Source organism: Ciconia boyciana, chromosome 10 (genome assembly GCF_034638445.1).
Source record: "Ciconia boyciana chromosome 10, ASM3463844v1, whole genome shotgun sequence".
NCBI classification, from domain to species: Eukaryota; Metazoa; Chordata; class Aves; order Ciconiiformes; family Ciconiidae; genus Ciconia; species Ciconia boyciana.
This window is the reverse complement of record NC_132943.1, coordinates 27,224,501-27,244,403: the sequence shown is the minus strand read 5'-3', so window position 1 is coordinate 27,244,403 and position 19,903 is coordinate 27,224,501. Positions and strand designations below refer to the sequence as shown.

Here is a 19,903-nt window from a genome sequence, read left to right as displayed (position 1 = left end):
AACTGTGTATCTGTGTCCTGCTCCCTGTGAGAAGCAAAGAAATGCTGTGCATTTTCAGTGATGATCTGAGATGTATCCCAGCTGGCTCTGGAAGGTAAACTGCCTTTGTTAAGAGCAACTTGGGTCTGGCCTCTAGTGTCTGCTTTACAGAACAGAGATACCCAAAGACAGGTTTGTCAGTTTGACTCATCTTTCATGCAACTAAAAGCTCATTGTGCTATTCCAAAAGACTTCTGGTAATTAGAAATCTGATTTAAAATCTTTTATACCACTCATATACTTACATGGTTTATAGGTGATCTAAAGTCCAGACCACAGTGCTGCCAGTGGAGCTACAGAAATGTTTGAAATGAATAGGGCTTCTTGTCGGTAGTGGCTACCTATAGAGATCTGATTACAAGTTTTGCACTCCAGTGCAAAAAATATGTCTAATTCTGCAGATATTTTACTGAAACAAGCAAATTCATATGCATGAGTAGTCACCTTGAATTATAAATACAAGCGCACTAATTATACTGATGAGGCTTAGCAGGGCTGGAGCAAGAATTATGAAAAGGCTTTTCTTCCCATTCTAGCAAAAATGGTTTAATTTCTTACATTGGGTTGAAAATTAAACAGATTGAAGGAAGAAGTCATACATAACTGCCTGGGCAATCTCTGCACAGCTTACAAATTCTGACTGATCTCAAAACATTTCTGTATTACTAAATATTACAGCATATGTGTAACCTGCTGCATGCTGCCAGAGGTTGACACACATTCAAGAACTGGAATATTGGAAGGCCCCTGAACTTTGCTGCACTCAAGGGGAAGCCACTTGAAGAATGGCACAGCAGCAACACAGAAAACCCTGGCTAGTCAATTTTGTTGGACAACAGCAAAATGTTTGGAGAGAGGACTAGTGAAGTCAGGGGTTGATATCAGGGCAGGCACAAAGGACTGACCGACTACTTGGAGGGAAGGGCACGTGTGACTTAACAGGAGCGATTTACTTTTTTCCTCGAGGTAGAGTTTGATGAATACTTCCTTCGGTCCAAGTGCTGGCTGAATCAACTTTGCAGGGAGGGTAAGAAGCTGGTTTTGATCTTAGTCAGTTCTCCAGCCTGGCTCGCTGTGTAGCTGCACAAATTAAAATGCACAGTGAAAAGGCAGTGGTGACAGGGGCAGGTACAAATGAAGTTGGGGCTTACCAAACTCTGGCCTGAGATGACCAGCCACGGAAGAGAACCTGCCTGTAGGTGGGAGGATGGAGAAACACTTGCCATCTTCTAGGTGACAGAGGCAGGGGTAGACAGGCACGTGGGCGCAGTGAGAGAATTTTGAGCTAAACCCAAAACATGTTTAGGGCAGGGAGGAAACCAAAACAGGGAAATGCGTAACGAAGTTTCTACTGTTAGCTGAAGGCCGAGCTGAGAAGGCTGTTTACTTCCCTTATGGCACGACACTGAAGCAATAAACTCTAGGCACTAAACAGGCCAGCAAGTTTAGAGTTCAGAAAAGGACTTCACTTGAGCTAGTGAGGATGTTGAGGAAGCTATAGGGGACGAGTTGGCACTAGCACTGGTGACAACAACTGACGGGCATAAGGACATGTTTCTGTGAAGGGCTAATAGATGGCCTAGATGGTACAGAAGCCAATGAAAACAGATGGGGCCTGTTTATCCTAAGGAAGGTTTAAAAGCATGCTGTTTCTGACTGCACACGCTTAGTATGCTCATGAATTTTAAGCAGGAAGGTTCATTAGGACAATTTGCTGCAATGTCAAGATACGGAAAACTCAAATGTTTCTTGCCAGTCCTGAGAATTCTAACTTTCTACAGGTTTTTTTCCCCTATTTTATTCCAGATTCTTATCATACAGGCATTCATAAATACAGGGCAGCAAATTATAAGCAAAATACTTGCTTTGAGGATAAAAAGGCAAACAGTAGTCTGGTTCCAGTTGCTGATTATAACTAGAGGACACACGTTTTTTACTTAAGGATAAAGTATGAAAGATAGCCACATTCAGTTATGAAAAAGGGTTTAGGAGAAGAATGAATGAAAACCAATTATTTCATAAAATCATGTGAAACTAGCAGAGTCCTTGCAAAATGCTTAAGCAGAATAATCTCACAGCTCTGCATTTATTGCGTTGTTTCAAATACGTCGACATTCCAAATATAATTCTGATTCAGTTAAACCAAACGTTTCAAAAATCCTGAAATGTGAGCCTGTGTAGAAATAAGTGATAAAACTCTTAGCAAGCAATACATCCACTAATGAAGCACAGAACTTGAAAAGCCCTAGCTCCAGATGGGCATTTCATTAGGTACAAATTCTGCTTCCTCCTCCAGCTCAAAACACAATTTTGCAAAACCTGAAAAGGAATAGAACCGCCACAGTTTTGCTGAAAGACTCAAGTGTACCATGTTGCAATAGCTGTTCCTTTTCTGTAGAGTCTGAGAACAAACACAGCAGCTTGAATAGCTCACCGTAAAAGGATCTACAAACCACACAGATCGACTGGCTGGATTTGATGGGTAGGTATAGACAGGCTGTCGTGATAGTTGTGAGTCAGCTGCTGCATACCCTGCACCGGACTGCGGGAAAGAGTCCACCCAACTCCTGCCTCTCCGAAGCTAAACCAGTTAAATACTAAGAAATAACTAAACTTTAGCTCTCAATGCTGAAAAATGAAGTACATTTAAACACTTACCATTACAAGAAAGATACTATTGAAGCAATAAGGAAGTCATCAATAATTTTTACAATACAAGAAATCAGCTTGTACACAATCAAAATGACTAATTTTAAATTTCTTACCTAATGCAAGTACAGAAATGTTTTCTCCTCCTCCCATGCCCTACAAGTGGAGTTGCACACATGTACTTGAGCTGCCTCTGTGCTCCCTGAGATTCCTTTCCTTTTATCCGTGTGCATCTGATAAGTTTCCTTATAGTTTGTAGTACTGAAAGTTTAATTCATAGTATGTTGGGTTTTCAACCTACTCACTGGCTCATGGGAAGAATATGAGGAGTTTTAATGATATTTTCTTTAGAAAGGATCATTTGCTGAAGTAAAAGTTGCCATGACTCTGTAAGGGAATGTTTTTATCCTTTTTTTTTTTTCTTTCACTTAGAAATGTAAATTTTCATGTTTTGTAAAATTTTGTTACATACAGTAACTCAGTGCATGATATAATTTTTCAACAATATTTGTTTTTATTAAAGTTTTTCAGTATTACCTTATTAAGTAAAAATTGTTGCGTGATTTTGTTCCTCTCTGCCCTATTTTTCCTGTCTCTCAGTATGAGCTGTTCTGAAATTATGTTCATGTACTAGAAGACAAAGTGCCAAGTACCTAATTTAGTACTCAACAGTTACATCCAAATTTCAGTTGTTGTATAACACCAAATACTGTAAAGACGAAAAGCTCAAGAAATCCTTGCCTCAGATTAGAAAATTATCAGCATTTTGGATTAGACAGTATTATTCATATTCCATTTAAATAGTGCCTTATTCTCAAGGTGGCCTGAATGACTTTAACAACCTATTTGTAATGTGTGTGACCTCTGTGAGTAAGATCAGTATTGCAGCCTGATTGCCCATGACTTCTGATGAATGTGTGCAGAAAAGTGATAGAGGAAGAGGCTTACAAACTACTTGTGAATTATGCAAAACAACAACAAAACAAGGACCAATGAGTGGGATTTTAAAACACCTCTGTGGATTAGAAACATGTCCCATGATTAGGCTCCTAGGGCTTTTGGATGTGTTTGAAAATCCTGGCCATTCTGACTAAGATTTCAGAAATATTTTAAGTTAAGGATAAACACAATTAACTATATTTGAGACTACTCTTTCAAAATGCATTAAAGTTTGTACACAACGGTTTTGATAAAGCAATGAGAAATTACCTCCACACATTCCAAAATGTTTTACTTTTGAATTATAATTACAGATGTAATTCCTTACTTTGTTAAAATAGTTGGGTTTTTAGCCATGACATCCTCTCTTTCTTGAAGAGGATTTCTGACATGCAGGGTGAACACTAAATACTGAGTAACTGAACACCTCGTAACACTGAACCTCTATAAAATAAGCACTCTTCTACACCAAAGGTTACAATTTAAAGCTCCTAAATGCTTAATAAACATAATAAACTATAAAGTCAGGAAGCTTTAAGGACATCCATAGACTAGCAGACATAGCAATGAATTTTAACCAGCTCAGCCACTTAGTCCTAAAAATGGCTTTTCTCTGACAGTGAAGAGCTCTGGCTTATTGCCTCTAAAAATAGCTCATATTTCTTGTCCTCTTTCAATTCACTGTCACTAACAATGATTGTGATTAGTGTTAGTATATACGCTGGAAACCAGCTGCTGTTTATAAAGTTAGAAATCCAAGCCATATGAAGAGGAACCTATACAGAGAATGTATTTAAAATCCGTAACTGACCAGTTCTTGTTAATATAGAAAGATTTGCTATTTAGACAAACAGAAAAAAATGTTATTGGGATACTCCTTTCAATGTATTGTCTTTCCAAATGATTCCCCTTCTGACCCCTAGAAGAAAACTACAGAGGTTTTCTCTTAAGAGCATGCTCGTTAACACCTCCTGGTCAGAACTGCACTAGAATCTAGAATCACCCAATATGGGAAATGCACACAAAAAGTGTAAAGCCGTCTTTGCCTTCCCCTTTTCTAAGCCCGCATGAAGTAACAGCTACAGTACAGGACACCCATTCCTTGATCTCTGACTTCCATTACCTCCATCTAACCTCCTTTATGCTGTTAACATTTTGCTAATATTTCATTCTGAAGCTGGAAATAAAATGTAAATCTAATGTAAGCAAAATTGGTGGTGGTACTGAATGTAGGTAGCTTCTTCTACAGGCTAATGCTAATAAAGCCCATGGCCAAAGAGCGAGCAAGTTGTAGGGAGACACTAAGTAATCAAGTCTCACTAGAAAAATCCCTGTTCGTTCTTTTTTTGGTGCAAGCAGAAGAAAGCAGCATGAAGCTGCAAATACAGTTCCAACAGAACATTAGGTGCTTTGTACAGGAGTCATTGAAAATGTCACTGACTATCAGCACTCTCTCTGTTACTTCTATAGTTAGCATTTCAGTCTTGTAGTCTTGTTTTTTCAGAGCTGTTATGCCTCATGTGACAACTAGCATGGTAAGTACAGTTGTTCCTTTTCTCAGCAAGTACCACAGCAGTAATCCCTGATCAGATTGAGCCATCAGGTGACAGAGTATGCTGCAGACATCCCACCAAACCTGCTCAGTGGTATGGCACAAGCGCCTAACATGATAGGTAAGTTGGTTCTCATCTCCTTCCCCTGCAGCCACAAATGTGACCTGAGACGTGCCCATCTCCATTCTGCTGTTGTGTACCTTCTAACTGAAGCTACAGAGATGGGATCAAGATCCATACCCTTGTTACTGCATGTGGGACTCAGGCCAGACCCCGTGGACGGATTTCCTGTATAGAAAGGAAGGCATTCCCCCTGTATTATGGAGGCTCGGGGTCTACTGCCAGCCAGAAACCATTTCTCCTTCACAAAATAAAATAAATTTGTGAGGAAACCATGTTGATGTTTAAGAAACCCGGGCAGCAATGTACTGACTGCAGATAGCTTTGCTTCCCATTAAGCATTTCTCAGGTAGCTACTTCAGCAATGCGGCCTTTAGGCTTCTATTTTATTTTATTTCTTACAAGAAAGCCCTTATTTCCTCAGTAGGAAGGAAAGGACAAGTTATGAAGATTGTATGTTATAGAAAATAAAAAGTAATTAAACAAAGTAATAAAAGTCAGTGCAGAGTTTGCTGCAGGACATACAATCCAACAGCCTCTGGTACGTGGAAGGATATGATGAGATCAGGGTATGCTTTATTGTTTCTACCTGAGCACTAAGAAGCATATGAAAAAAAGACAGCTCCCTCCCCACCCCCCCATTTCTTCAGAATCTTGCAAAGATTCATACTGCTGTCTCTCATTACAGACATGTCACTCATGCAAAGACCTTTATAAAACAAAGACTTTCTTTTTTTTTATAACTTAACTGAAGAACTTCAAAATTATTGCCAACACAAGATAGCTATTTAAAAGATTGTCTTATACACCCTTTGATAAGTATGAATATAATAAAACATAGATCCTTCAAAACCTGCTAGGCGCTGCCTATACGGAGTGCCAGGCTTTCAGCTTGTGTTAATCAGTAGACGCAGTCTCACGGGTTTGGGCTATTTGGGACTTGAGTTTCAGATTCTATTAAGAGCACAGTTTAAGGCTTTGTTGCTAATTGTTTCAGAAGAAACAATCACTCCTCAGTTCAGGATTAAAAACTAGTATTTGTGTTTAAAAGGACGTTTCAAATTTTTATGCTAATAGCAGGTGAATGTGGCTACCTTCAGAAGCCAGTGAATGGTAGTTCACATTCCGAGTACTGTAGCAGGTTTTTTTGTTTGTTTCTGTGATGTTTTGAATGTGCACTGAATGCTTATATTTTTCTGTCACTTCCACTTCCCAAACCTCCTGATACTGTTTATCAACATAGAAAGGACTTTTTCCACTGTTTTGCCAACATGAATCTGGCTGTATGACAAGTACACAAGGCTTTAAAGTAGTAGATGTCTCTGCTGCTTACCCGTGAATACGATGATACCGTCTTGTTATGATCATAAAGCTCCACATACAAAACATTCTCCAGTTTTTATTTACAATTCATCACTGCCAGCCTACACTAATCCCACTGCATATAGTTATTTGCTTATTTACTGTATATACCATTTATGAATTGCAGTGGTCTGCAAGTTACATCTCTAGCCACTTACTCTGGATAGCGTTAGCTTACACTAATTTAACTACTCACATTCATTTTTGTGCTACAGGTAAAAACAATTGTCTATCTGTTGCATGGAGATGTGGAAGCAAGTAACAAGCAAGGCAGCAGAGTAAATCACTCCAGGTGGATGTTTCCATCCTGCCCGGTGCAAGGCTGTGCCCGGCAGCGTCTCCCTGCGCCCAGTGGCAAGTGGAGCAAGAGCGAAGGTACGTAGCGGGCCCACGCAGAATGGCCACTGTCACACCTGGTGGCACCTGGGACCAGTGTCATGGTGATGAGCTGGTGTCCACTAGAAGTGTGGGGGGGGTTGGTTTGTTTTTCTTTGAAGGCTGATTTTTCTGGAAGTGCAGCAACTGAAGCTGGAAGCAGTAACTCTATTGTGAGAGCACTGCTCTGCCTGTAACAAAGGCTCTGTTGTGTTGGCTCGCAGCACAGTGCCCAAAGCTCAGGATGTTTTCAGCCTATTTACTTTTATTCGTATTTGAGTAAATCTGGCTTGGCTGCTGGAGAATAATAGCATATATTAAGGCCCATTTTAATCACATGGATCCTTGATACAAAAATGTACTGTGATTTCTTTCTACTGGCAGTTTGCATGGCAAAGGCAATTAACTACAACTCTGAACTGCCAGTATGACCTTAAACAAAATCAATCATCTCAGATTCTGTCCTGGCAAATCACTCAGCAGAGTATACACAGAAAAGGAAAGTCAGAAAACCTGTTACAACATCTTGATACTCAAACTAGCACAGCTCCAGCCAGAGTACAAATGAGAGTGGCTTTCGGGTTGCTCTGTCTTAGAGCATTGGAAGCTGCTGCAAGAATTCTGCCCCTCCTCTGCAGAATGAGAAACCTCGTTCAGTCATTGAGAAGAGCTTCCAGTTGTGACCAGAAAAACAGAGAAGGAGAACTCTATGTCCTTTTGGCCTAAATTTTTATTCTCTTCTCTCAAAAGAAACTACAAGAAATTTTATTAGGATTAATTAGTTCGTGCATACTGAAAAGTTTGAGATCCACAAGCCAAACTAAAAGCACCAAAAGTGCACAATCTTGTCATAAACAGATGTACTTTCATTTATTGTATAGGCTATGTGATAGGAATGGTACATAGAATGTAAGGTCTGCACTATGGAGGCTTTTAGAAGTGTGAAATAACAAAGAAAAACTCAGTACGGCAGTCAGCTGTAGTTTTCCATTTGTTGATTTTAGTTTTGCTCCTTTTAAAGATTAAAGATATGTGTGTCAGTGACTTCCACTGAGTTTTCACTTGTGCTGGACATCGGCGCTGGGCATCAGATCACTTATCTAGTGTTCTGAAATACTATTTGTCGTACAGTCAGAGATTACAAAGATACAGCCTGTGGGATCTTAAGTAAATGTCGATGAATAGTGACAGCTTCTTTCTATTGCCTTACCTTCTGACCACAAGTATGCAATAAATAAGCATAAATGTAGAAGAGTAACCTAAAAGTTGTATCTGGCACATTCTTAAACAATTAGTGCACACACTTAAAATATTGTTAAAATTTTCCTCTTTTAATAAAGTACAAAATAACTTATATGGTTCTCTACAGCAATTACTTTTGGTGGAACGCTGATGAGGATCAGTTATCTCTGTTTACCTCTACAGGTTTTTAGGGAAGTTTTTTTGCTCTTCCTCTTCTTTTGCTGCTGCTGCTGTTTTAAGTATTCTTCCCGGACAGAAAGACCCGACAGAGAAGGTATGTTCTCGAGGCTGACAGGCCTTGGCTGATAGGCCTCCTCTGCAAATTTTCATGACAGTTCTTTATCTTTAGCTCTTGCATGTCCAATGGGCTGTGTTGCTGAGAGAGGCACAGCTTTCTGAGTCAGCAGAGGCCAGGGGTGAGGTCAGTACCACAGGTGTGCTCCGATGGTGACACTGTGAGGGCGATTGCTACAGTGGGCGTTGACTGGCAGCCATCAGGAAAGGGGGCAAACAGTGGCGGTTTTTCAAGCTGTGTTTTGAGGGGAGAAACCAAGTAGTTGCAGCCTATGTGAGACACTTTTCATATTTGAAATGAGATATAGTAAATTACATTCAGTCGCTCTGCAAATAACAAGAGCAAAATTACTGTTAAGATAGAGTTTGCAGAAGCCAGGGGTTTTTTTAAGAGCCATTATGTTGCCTAAAAATGATGTGTTCAGCAGGCCATTTAAGACTGACAGCAACTTGACCTAAGGCAGTTAAACTGAAAGCAAGACAAGTGTCCTGGCTGGCTTTCGTCACGGCATTTCTTCGCACATTTTCACTTGTATTATTTTAGTCTTGGTGTGACAGAGTTTCAGGATGTTTGTCCAGGAGCCTGGACAGACGATAGGTTATTAGCTGCAATCTGGGGGAAACAAAATACACATTAGTGTTGTGATTGCTGGAACACTGATGGCAAAGGGCTGCAGGTGGAAGCTGACATCTGCCTGAGTGTGCTCGTTTTGGCTGGGGTAGAGTTAATTTTCTTCATAGTAGCTAGCATGGGGCTATGCTTTGGATTTGTGCTGGAAACAGTGTTGATAACACAGGGATGTTTTCGTTATTGCTGAGCAGTGCTTACACAGAGTCAAGGCCTTTTCTGCTTCTCACCCCACCCCACCAACGAGCAGGCTGGGGGTGCTCGAGGAGTTGGGAGGGGACACGGCTGGGACAGCTGACCCCAACTGCCCAAAGGGATATTCCACACCATATGGCGTCATGCTCAGTATATACAGCTGGGGGAAGAAGAAGGGGAGGATGTCTGGAGTGATGGCATTTGTATTCCCAGGTGACCGTTACGCATGATGGAGCCCTACTTTCCTGGAGATGGCTGAACACCTGCCTGCCCATGGGAAGGAGTGAATGAATTCCTTGTTTTGCTTTGCTTGTGTGCGTGGCTTTTGCTTTCCCTATTAAACTGTCTTTATCTCAGCCCACAAGTTTTCCCACTTTTACTCTTCAGATTCTCTGCCCCATCCCACAGCGGGGAGTGAGCAAATGAGCGGCTGTGTGGGGCTTAGTTGTCGGCTGTGGTAAAACCACAACAGTCCTTTTAAATTAACTCTATCCCAGTCAAAACCAGCAAACTGAGGCACTACCAACGACCAGTTTTCACCTGTGATCAATTTGACTTGCATTCAACACACACTCACGCACATGCATCTCCAACGGAAAAGCACGACTACTGCTGCATTAACAGGACTGCTAGCGCGAAGAAATCTGTAGTCAGTCAGACTCCAGCCTGCCCTACGCTGGATATTTACAACGGCCCCTCAGTCACTGACAGGAGGCCGGGGCGGCGGGAAGGGGGCCCAGGCGGGGCCGGGCCGGGCGCTGCCCGGTGGGGCCGAGGCCTGCGGGCCGCAGCGCTCGGCACCCCCTAGCGGGGCGGTGGCGGCGCATTGTCTGCCGGTGGGGCGGGGCTTTGCGTTGCCGTCCCTCGGCCGGGCCGGATCCCGCGCAGCTGCCGCGGCGGCTCGGCGGGAGGGGTGGGCGCTCCTGCGGCTCCGCGCCCCGCAGGCGGGGGGTGGGGGGGGTGGTGGTGCTGAGGCGAGGGCAGCGGGGCGGAGGCGGGCCCGGCAGCGCTCGGTGCTCGCTGTCTCCTGGCCGACGGGGGAGGGCTCGGAACCGCCCCCATCCCCGGGGGCTGCCGCCGGGCCAGCGAGGCGGGACTAGAGGCTGCTGAGGGCGGCCGCCGCAGCCTGGCCGGAGAGGGTGGGTCCAGGCTCCGCCCCGCGTTCTCCCGCCCTGCTGCTGGCGTCCTCCCAGCCCGGGCACCCGGAGCGCTGCCGCCGGGTGAGTAGCCGCGTCCGGAGGGGCTCTTCCGTCTCCCCAGCCCCGCGGAGGGGCGGCCCGGCGGCCCCGGGCACGGCGCAGGCCCTGCGGCCTGGCCGCGCTTTGTTCCCCGGGCGGCGGCGTTGGAGCTGTGGGGCGCCCCGCTCCGTCGGGCGGCAGCTGGCTCCTGGCCCTCCCCGGGGGGCGGCCGTCGCCCGGCCTTGCGGCAGGGCAGCCCTCCCGTGCCCGGCCTCCCTGGCTGGCGCCGCATCCCCGCGGCGGGCGGGCGGGCGGGCGGGCTAACGGGGTACCTGGCGGCTGGCTGCGGAGCTCGCCGCCTCCTTCCCCCCTCCCCCCGTTTCCCTGCCCGTTTGCGGGTCCCGCCGGCTGTTCCCGGGCAGGGGGCACGGCAGGTCGGTACAGCCCAGGGGAACCCGCGCAACAGGTTTCGGTATTGTTCGTGCCGCCGCTACATGCGTGGCCGCGGTGGCGGCGGGGCTCTCGGGTGGCCGCTGCCGCCTCCCCGGGGCCTGCCTTTGTGCGGGCGGCGGGCGCGGGAGGGCGGCGGCCCCCTCCCGTCGGGCCCCGCTGCGGCCGCTCCGCGGGTGCCACGGCAGGCTTAGGAAGGAAGGAGAGGGCTCGGGCAAGAGAGAGCTCCTTGGAGGGAGACGGGGGCGGGAGCCGGCTCGCCGATGCGCTCGGCTTCCCGTGGGGATTTTCCCGGTGCGTGGCCGCTGGTCAGTGCGGCGGCGGGCTGGTGGGGACGAGTCACGGCCGTGTCACTGCCTCGGCGTCGGGCGCTCCTGGGTTTCTGGAAGCGTTGCCTGCTCGGGAAGCTGATTCACTGTTGAAGCAGTGGTTGCACAGAGCCACGGTTGCCATTTTTTTGATTTTTGACAGGTCCATTGTCTAGCAATTTTGTCTTTCTCCCCGTAACTGTAGTGTCCCTTGCTACCCCTTAACAGAGCTTTTTAGCCAGGCGGTTGTAGGAACGAGATGCTCTAAAGCACCCTTTTTAAAAAAGGATTTGTACGAGTGTATGGAAGCGACTGTCTGAGTGGAGAATGGTTCTTTGGTTTTTGAGTTTTTGTAGTTTTTTTTAATGAGCAAAACTGGTAAGGCTTACATGGATGGGTATTAGCAGATGCTTTGTCAGTTGTCCTTTCATCTGTCTTCATCCCAAAGGAAATACTGGTCCCCTGCATTTTTAGTATTGCAGTGTCTGCATTGTCCTAACGATTGGATGTTGACTTTATTCACACATTAAAATTCACCATGATGAGGAAGTACTGGGGTTTTTTTTCCCCTTGTCCCCATTCTGTGACATTGTCTGCTAAGATTCAGTGTATAGTAAATAATGAATACTGGTATTACATTATAGGAACAGAGATGGTGATGAACTTCTGCGCTAATGAGGGTTCTCATTTTTCTGAATGTGAGTTTTTATAGTCCTAGTCCCATTGTCTATACCAAGTGGAAACTTAAGGAGAAAAGGGGGAAGGTGGACCACAGAATAGAGCTGAAGCTTGATCAGCGAGGCCTACTGCTTGCTGGTAAGGTGCTGATCATGCTTTGCTCTGTCAGGGCGAAAAAAACCAAAACAAAAAAGGTCACCAAAACTAGGAGCAATTACAATGTTCTTTTAGTGATGGGTTTTAGGATTTTGCACATTTCTTTACATCATAGTTGCTGCTTGAAGAATCCCATAAAATCACCTCAGCCAACTGTTTTTCCTAAAGTAGTGTGCTAATAGATGATATTTTATTTGCAGTTTAGATGATCTGTAACATCAGTTTTCCTAGAAACAAAAATTAAGAGAAAAAAAATATGTATTTCTAAATTTCTTACAAGAAACAGGATCATGATGTTTCCTGGGGTTGTAGGCTATAATTCTAAATTGGCTGTGGAATTACATTTCTCAGTAAAGCTTGCATAAATGGGAAATATACATGGTTTTGTTTTTTTCCAGCAGCACAATCAAAGGAGTCAGGTGAGGTTCGGCTCAGTTTCAGTTGGCTGCTTCTTGGGAGTGGTAGTAGGGAGGGGAACTGGAGGTACTTATGGAAGAGACTAGATACATTGATGGTGAACTTTAATGCAATGCTACGTAACTATCCAGAGTCCTTAGGAATAGAGTATGAAGAGGAACACCTTTATTCCCCCGTGACTATGCGTGGTTGGGGAAATACAGAACACCTTCACTAGGTAGCTTCTGATAAAGTAGGCAAAGTCTACCCTAGGGTCTTGTAGGGATAAGAAGTGATGTTGCAGGACTTCCACTGCGTCTCTGTTCAAGCTATCTTGAGCACTTACTATTGACACTCTTGTTCCTGATCTGTAAGTGTGTACTTTTGCCTTCTCTCCATCTTTTTGAGGCTGCTAGTTTATTTGCCTGACTAGAAAACTTCTGGTAATGTAAGTTTTTTTTTTAAATTTAAAACTTGTTGTGAGAGAGAGTACTGTAATGACTGCTGCATCTGACTAACTGTAAAACCTATGAAATGTGTTTAGCATCTTGGCTTCACCTGTAACACAGTATACACTAATTTTGAGGTTTTGGGTTTCGTTGGTGGGTGGAATTTGATCAGTTACAACGTTTCTTGCAAGTCTTAAAGCATTTGCTGAGGTTTTACATTTGATGCTTACCTCTTAATTCTGCATCTTATAATACAAATAGGGACTATTTACATTTTTTAATTCAAGTTATAATTTGGTGGGTTTTTTTTTAATTTTATAGCAGTGATTAACTTAAGTTTGTAGGAATACCGTCTTCCTCTTTTAACAAAAAACACTAACACTGTTGTACTTTCAATTTTGCCTAAAAATCTGTGTAGATTACCTCTGACTGAAGTTTACTACAAGGATTCTGGTTCTTGTTACTTTCCCACTGCTTCCGGTACTGCCTCAGGAGCATTGCCTGCTAATTATAAACAATGTTGATGTCTACCATATGTTTTGGTAGAAAGTACGGGATTCCTGCTGTCCCACTCAACTCAAATGCCTGGCTTACAAGTATTTGTGAATATATAATGGAAATGTTGACTCCCCTATCACGTAGCTTCGTAATAAACCCTTGTTTTCAGCCTCCAAGGAAATAAAGTTTTAGATCGAGTATTAACATCTAAAAATATGGTCAAATACTTTTTTCATTTAAATTTGCAGAATCCGGGATCCGGAGCTCAAACTTGTATCCCTAACAGACAGTGTTGCATTCTAATACCAATGGTAAGTAAGATCAATCTCTTCCAAAAATAAGATCTTTAAAATTTTCTTGCAATGTATTTGGTTCTTATGGAGCTTTGACACTGATGAATAAACTGCATAGAACAATATCTTTGCAACTGGTTTTGCACAAACTTATTTAGGCTGTAACTCATGTCTTCTTTAACTTACCTACTTTACTTGTTTTTCATCTTGTGACTTTTAAAAGCCTTTAAAAGGTGCTATAACATAACCAAACCTTCTGATACTAAAGTTATGTTACATAGTTTGGCTTGGATACTATAAAATAGTGCAGCTTGTGTTAGTGTCTCGCATAGTGTTAGTGTCTCACACAGAGACTAGCGTTTGCAAATATATTAGAGGGTGTTTAAGCATAAGACTGGAGATATGTGAATTCTAATTTAAAGAGGGAGCTGTGGTTGTGGGTGAGAGTAAGGAAAGAAGTTTTAAAAGCATTGAGGTAGGTTGTTGCTGCTGTGGGGTTGATAAGCTTGTGCACAGAAGAGAAATGAGAGACTTGAGTACCTTGAGTGAGCAAATAGAAAAATGCACTGGCAAAGCTTTTTACTCTTTAGAGTAAATGAGAGGTGAGAGATTTTGAAGTGAGGATATCCTTACAGCAGACTCTAAACTCAACAAGGAAGCAAGTGAAAATCAATATGGAGTGTTGTTTTCCTGTTTCTAGGTGAGAAGATGAGCTGCTGCATTTTGGACAAGCTGAAGTTTGGAACGCTGGGACATAATGAACCCATTAAGAAGGAAATTACAATAGTTAAGAGGAGATGAAGGTATGACTTAGGGCTTCACAGAATCAATGATTCAAGGGAGATAGATGTAATAGGCAAGTAAGAATTCCGAGCCAAGCTGACCTCCTACAGTGTTGGCAGAGTTGAATTCGAGATGTGTTCTTAGAGGGATATCATGAAGGATAAATGTTGACCAAACTAAGTAAGGCCAAAAAAAAAGGTGTTGGAAGAAAAAGATAAATGGGGTTTATGTTAACTTGATGTTTTAGTCACTAAATGATATGTACAGCTGAACTTTAGAAAGTGAATGGCCCTTCTTGAGGGAAAGGGTCAGGATGGACACATAATACGTAGATGAAAGGTGCCATGGCTTATCTACTTTTAGGCGTTGGTAAGAGCAATGGTTTCTTTCTAATCAGTATGTCTTCAATGCGGGTTGTCTGTTTTCTGTCTGCTAGCATAGTGTTTGCTAGTTCTTTCATGTTATATTCTAATTTGGCCCTAGAAAATAGTATCAGTGGAAAATCTATGAGTGTTACATCTATACAAGATGCTCCAGGTAGCAGTTTAGAGAGCTTGATTTTATATTCTCTGAAGCATGTGACTATTTATTTATTTATTATAGTGGAATGCTACATGTTTTATTTCGAGGGGGTGGGAGAGAAGGAGAGGTGCTGTGTTTACTGCAGGTGGTTGCTGTGGCCAATTTAATTTGTGGTTTGCAGCTGAAATGTTCAGAATTTTTAACATGAGCACAAAAACTAAAGACAGCTGTGCAAGTTAAGGAAATATTTATTTCTCTTGTACACAGTAATTCAAGGGCAGCATAGATTATTTTTGTTTTGTATAGCAATGAATTTGTGTAATTCTGAAATATTTTGAAACTTAAATATGTGAATGAACAAGGTATTTATATACCAGATCTGGCATATTTCAATCTCTTCTACTTTCTTGTTTGGTTCTCAAATTACTTTGTGAGCAAAGTTCTCAAATTACTTTTTTATTCCTTATGAAGGGATTTTTATTGTTATCCTCATTGTGTCTGCCTCGTGTTGTGCAGTGAGGAGGGGAAGCCACTACCATAAATTTTTTTAAAAAATACAGAGGAAATTGTTCAGGATGTTTCAAGGTCCACACAGAATCTTACTCTTGAGCTGGGAACTTTTTTGGTCAGGTATCAAACCCAAAGTTTTAGAGATTTGCAAACAGTCTTTTTATTAGCCTCTCATTTGTTTTCTTCATGCTTTGGGTCAGTTTTCTCCACCTAAAAAGGATGACTGCTTTTGTGTCTGCGACGCTTATGCCTACACACCCTACCCTACTTTTTCTCTCAAACAATCCCTTGCCCTTTCATACCCCTTGCTGCTCTATATGGCTTTCAGTTTAGAAGAGCATTTCTGCTGCCAGTGTAGTGTCACTATACTGGGCTGAGAAGTGATTCTGAGGGTCTGAGCAACACATACTTGTAACCAATGCCAAGTATGTGTATTGTTATGAGGTTGTAGATTGTTTTCTTATATAAATGTTATAAAAGGAACAAGAAGTTCTAATCTTGCACCCCAGAGGAAAGTGATTTTTCATTTGCTCCAGACTGCCAACAGTTGCACTCATCACTGCAGCTGTTTGTCTTTTGACTCGGCTGCTTATGGCCTGGAATTGTCCAATCTCTTTCCTCCCACTGTCTTAGTTTTAGGAAGTACTGAAGGCATAAGAGCCCTCTGTGATCTTTCATCACAAACGGGTTTTGGACAGTTCCTTAAAGAACCAGTGATAAGGTACTCATTTCCCCCAGCTCATTCTTGGAAGCTTTTATGACTTGTTTGGTGGCTTTTTTTTTTTAAGTAGAGGGAGCTAGAAGAGGAGTATGTAATTTTATTCTACTATTCATTGATTATTTTTCTTCCCCCCAGCCTGTGACTTAAAAACTATTTCTGTGGGAGAATTTACAATCTGTGTGATTTCTGTCTTATTTCCACATGATCTCTGACTAAGTAAAATTTTAAGAGGTGAACCTGAGTTGTTTTTTTTAATGGGTCTTAGGGAAGTGTGATGAGGAAGAGAAAATGTCTGTGCTATGCTTTGAACATAGCATTTCAATTGATCTATTGCTATGTAGAAAGTAGTGGAAGAAGCAACCTCCCAAATGGCATCATTTTGCATATTCTGTGCTTACTTGATGCTGTGAAGTGAGTTGGGACTATACCAGATGACCGCAATTTCTGCTGTTTTGGCTGCCTGTTGCAAGGGGAGGGTATAAGGTAGATGGGAGTCTTCTGTTGCCTGTGATAACATCCTACAAGGACAAGCTATAGGTTTCTGCAGGAAGGTAAACATGGGGTCTCTCTCTGTAAATGTGGCAGAAAAGGAAATGTGGAGATGCATCCAAAACCTGTGACTTATTTTCTCTACTATTCTAGATTAAAGAAGCCTGAAAACTGCTGTAATTTAACATATACCATATGTGTTTGGCTTGGCCTGAGGCTGGAAAGGGTAGAAAACTCTAGCAAGCTATCATTTTGTATGTCATATGTTGTAGCATCATTACAAACTTCTGCACATGTTCCTTTGTGTTGGAGCAAGACTGTTGTCTGTGGCCATGGCCTTTGAATCCAAAGTAGTGCTATTTTTTGAGAGTGCTAGTTGCTGCACAGTATCCTGTGCTTGCCCCTCTTGTATGAAAAGACTGAGGTGTCGGTATTGTGTTTCACAGCTATACATGCATATGTTATTGTGCATCCTTAGTTATATTGTTTCTGTGCTGAGTACTCTTCCTTCTCTTCTTTCCCTCTGACACTTGTTCTAAGTCTGAGGAAAAGCTCTACCATTCTGTGACATGAATAGTTGACTGAGATCAAAGTTAAAACTTAAGAGCACAATGTCTTTTTTGCCTCAGATGGTATAGCCTCTCTTACTCACTTGTTCTCCATTTGCTAGTTCACTATTCATTATATTGCTCACCACTTCTTTTTGCCACTCATCTTTTACTTCACTTCTCACAAAATGCTGAGGGGGAGAAAAAGGGTGAGAAATGAATATGGAAGATGGGTTAAATAGAGGAAGTAGTTAACAGACAGCTTTTCTAAATTCTATTATTAGCTATAGTTAGAAGACAAAGTACAAGGTAAGCCTTGAACCTCCAGGTGAAAATGGGACAGAAGAAATGGAGTTTTTCCAAGCTTAAATTTGGTATGGCTATGACAATGTGCTTTTGGATCATGGCCTAGCAAACTGTTAACCCTAGGTGTAACCAAAAGCAGAGCAGGTTTTCAATCTGTCCATTCATATGCTGTCACAAGTTGCTGAGTTAGAATGCTAACTGTGTATGTGTAATGGAACTGACATTGTATGGTTGCGTTTTGCTTTGAAATTAAACAAGCTTACATACTGATGAAATCTGCTGAGTGTATGGTTTTTATTTTCTTAATTCTTTAGTGTGAATTAACAAGTTATGGAAGACCAGGAATATTTTCTTTGTGTACAACTTGAAAATCAGGCACAATAGAACTTCAGTATGCTCTTTTTTATGGATAGCTTTTACGGATAGTCAAAAAGAAAATAATCGTAACTGAACAAAATGGTTGAAAAAGCAAAAACCTTGATTTGAGCTTCCCTAAATACGTGGAGTTACCTTTTCTCCTGAGGTATTAAAGGGCTCTAACATTAAAAATTTATTAGTGCTGGTCATAATAGGTTAAAGAGTGAAAACCAAACACTGCATTTGAGTACCTAAGCTGATGTTAATCTGTCAGGTTTTATTGTTATTTTGAAACTGTCCAGCTGAGTCACCCAGTTCCATGTGCTCTTTAATTGAAGACAGCATTAACAAATGAATGCTTACAGCCTTTTTCTATTTTTTGGGCAGGTTTGGTGTGCTTCTCAAATTACCCTGGGGTATCAGCCCTGGAGACACCTTCGTTTGTGTTCTCTCTTTGTGCCACTTAGGATGTCATCTCTCCCACAGGTTTAATGTAGCTTTAAAGGAAGGTGTAGTAATAATCTACATAGATAATTGTGATATTCAGCTTTGTCTCTGTCTTTTGCACATGGATTTATTTCTGTGTGGGACAGATGAACTTTTTTAGGCTGATGCAGGGAAAGTGTGCGGTAATGCTTTGTGGGTTGAAGTTAGCATCTGAAAAAACTTGCATGCTGGCTTCAGGGAACAAAGCTGTTCATTTTGAAGGTCTGCAATTCAGAAGTTTATTTTAAAAGAGAGAAAGAATTTCATCCTATATGATTGAGGCTTTTTAAATTATTTTTTTTTACCTTCAGTACTTCAGAATGTCTGTTGTTTGTGCTGTTGTTTGTGCCTGGACCTGCAAGCTGCTACAGTTCTGAATGTAGCTGCCCATCTGCTTCTTGGTTATTTATAGGCAGATCTATGGAGTTCCTTCTAATCTCTCAAGTCTTCAAAAACATTAATGAATTAAACATCACAATACTCTTGTAAAAAGGGAATTAATATATATAACATCTCCATTTTGCAGATGGAGGGACTGAATGAAGACTAAAAGGGATAAATGACTTGCTGAAAGCCATATGTATATTTCATAGCAAAATGAGGAATAGAAACCAGATTTTTTTCCCCCTGACTTCTAGTCCTGTGTTTAACAGACCAGCTATGCTCTCTTGCTTGATACATGATGAGGAAATGAAGAAAGTACTCATTCTTTAAAACTTGCAGTAGATGCTCGTGAGCAGACTAACCCATTTAAAGATCTTGCACCATGTACTGAGAGTATTAAATGTTTCAGATCTAACGAATTTGGGTAAACATGTTTATATTCTTATTGAGCCTGAATTTGTTTTGATTGTTAATGTTTTTGACCAGTGGTTCTCACTGAGTTGCTTAGAAAGGAAACACCTGTTAATTGCAGAGCACCTTCTCTCTAATATCTTCAGGGCATCTTACTTCCAGTCATCTAGTCAATGCAAGACTGTCAACTTCTCCCTCTGCTCCCTCTCTTTAATAGACTTTAAAAATGGTTTTAAACGGTGTCTGGACATTGGTTCTTATTTAGCTTTTTTAATTAGATGAGACTGAAGATGTGTAGCAGAAAATGCAGGTGATGATATTCTTTCATCAGAAATGATGCACTTGAATGCTGAATTACACATAGCTATATTGTGTGTGGGGTTTGTGGCTTTGTTTTTTTTTTTTAAAGAATGTCTAGAATTTTAAACTGTGTTGGGTAAAACAATGTAATTTACAGTCTTTCCAGAGCCTAGATATGATAGGGGATATAGCCTACCAAGTCATGATTTGATTTCACATTGGAGTGCAGCTTGAAATATTGTTTGCTTTTTTATCTGTGTTGGTTTTTTTACTATTTGCTTACT

General features: G+C 41.9%; 1 protein-coding gene across 7 annotated transcripts in view; it reads left to right on the top strand.

Annotated features, from left to right (window-relative positions):
• The first annotated feature begins 10,459 nt into the window (after positions 1–10,459).
• The window catches only part of SESTD1 (SEC14 and spectrin domain containing 1), a 62,472-nt gene continuing 53,028 nt past the window's right edge, over positions 10,460–19,903 (top strand). Inside the window, exons 1-3 of one of the 7 annotated variants that reach the window (XM_072874528.1) lie at positions 10,460–10,616; positions 13,758–13,820; positions 14,503–14,605. The gene's annotated coding sequence lies outside the window, so the exon portion shown is untranslated. Of the gene's footprint in view, positions 10,617–10,868; positions 11,009–12,006; positions 12,031–12,063; positions 12,149–13,757; positions 13,821–14,502; positions 14,606–19,903 lie in introns of those variants that run through there. The other 6 variants (XM_072874522.1, XM_072874524.1, XM_072874525.1 and 3 more) reach the window with 6 other exon arrangements.